The 1,797-nt window shown below is 44.6% G+C and overlaps 1 pseudogene; it reads right to left on the minus strand.

Annotated features, from left to right (window-relative positions):
* Window positions 1-1,241: 1,241 nt before the first annotated feature.
* LOC101649563 lies at window positions 1,242-1,581 on the minus strand (annotated as a pseudogene).
* Window positions 1,582-1,797: the final 216 nt, after the last annotated feature.

Here is a 1,797-nt window from a genome sequence, read left to right on the forward strand (position 1 = left end):
TCTGTGGACTGGCTGTTCTAATTTGGGTCATCATCCTCAAGACCTGGTGGGCCAGGATGTGCTCCAGTCTCTCCTCCTCCCTGGTCATCTGCTCCTCTGTGCTCTGATCAGATGTATCCCTCTCCCAGAGCTACAGATTCAGTGTTGGCCTTGAAATATATTCTTCTCGGGGGAGGGGCAGGCATCCACTTAGTATTTGGGACTAGGGCCAGCCCCCAAGACCTCTCCTCTCGTTCCCTACTCAGCGCCAGCATGTTGCATTCACACCTTGGAGCACTGGGTTGAAGTCTGGTCCCTCTTTTCCTGTGGAGATATAAACAATACGCTCCACTTGGGTGGGTTAGCGCCCCGTGCCCCCGCTACCCACTTCTTCCTTATTTTCATCTTTTTTCCCCCTTTCCCTACCTCCTCTCCAGTTGTCTACCATGTGTATCCCTGCATTTCATCGGGTCCCTGCCATACTATCCAGTCCTCACCCCAAGAATGTTTGTATACAGTAGCTTTTTCCCTATGCCCCTTTTGCATTTTTTTAACACTTACCTCAGCGGACTCATGTTGTACTTGTCCTTTTGTGCCTGACTTACTTCACTTAGCATGATTTCCTCCAGCTCTTCCCATAGAGTGATGTGCTTCATACATTCATCACTGCTTTTTAGCGATGGGTAGTACTCCATTGTATGTATGTACCACAGTTTTTAATCCCATCGTCAGTTGAGGGAAATTTGGGTTGCTTCCAACTCCTTGCAATTATGAACTGTAATGCAATGAACATTGGAGCACAGAAGTCTGGCCTTGGTTTTTTTCTTGCCTCTTCTGGGTAGATGCCCAGTAGGGGAATTCCAGGGTCATTTGGTAACTCAAGTTCCATCTGATTTAGATATCGCCAGATCGATTTCCATAGTGGTTGTACATACTTACAAGTCCACCAGCAGTGGATGAGAGTTCCTGTCTCCCCACAGCCCCTCCAACACTTGTTGATTTCTGATTTTTTAATTGGGCTACCTTTGAGAGTGTTAGATGGTACCTCATTGTTGTTTTAATTTGCATTTCTCTTATGGCTAAAGATCGGGAACATTTTCACATATGTTTGTTGGCCATTCGGATTTCTGCCTCTGTGAAACTTCTGTTCAAGACCTTTGCCCACCTTTCAAGTGGGCAATTAGTTTTTTTTCTGTTTTTTTTGAATAAGGAAGTATTTTAATTTGTTTCACATATTGAAGTAACCCACAAAGGCTGAGATATACATTCACAAATAACTTTTCTTTCTCATTTACATCCAAAAGATTAGTGAATCCAGAATAATTCCTGCAATCACTACACGGAGCAGACTGTATCAGTATTTCAATAGTTTATTCCAACCCATTTCTTCTTTTATACTCGAACACATCTTCATTATGTTGCTTGATGAGATAGGCCCACAGGAAGACTGTGGTGCCCAAGGTCAGCCCAACTTTCAGCCAATCAGGTTTGCTATTTATTTGCTCCCGAACATAGAACTTCGACCTCGCTGAAAGACTACTCGGGAGCCAGGCCGGGGGTCAGCAGCCAGGAAAAAGGGCGCAGGACTGCGGGCGGAGCCATCTTGCCAACTTAGCTCCGCCTCACCCAGCCTAGTTTTTTTCTTTTGGGAAGCTAGCTGAGTATTAGATTTTAGTAATAAGGCCTTTGTCTGATGAGTCATGGCTAAAGATGTTTTCCCAGACCGTGGACACTCTTATTACTCTCTTGGTGAATTCTTTCGATGTACACATGTGTTTTATCTTCAGTATATCCCATTTGTCAATTTGTGCCTCCTCT

Source organism: Echinops telfairi, unplaced genomic scaffold, assembly GCF_000313985.2.
Source record: "Echinops telfairi isolate 266 unplaced genomic scaffold, ASM31398v2 ScPeMD7_7423;HRSCAF=8461, whole genome shotgun sequence".
Taxonomy (NCBI): Eukaryota; Metazoa; Chordata; class Mammalia; order Afrosoricida; family Tenrecidae; genus Echinops; species Echinops telfairi.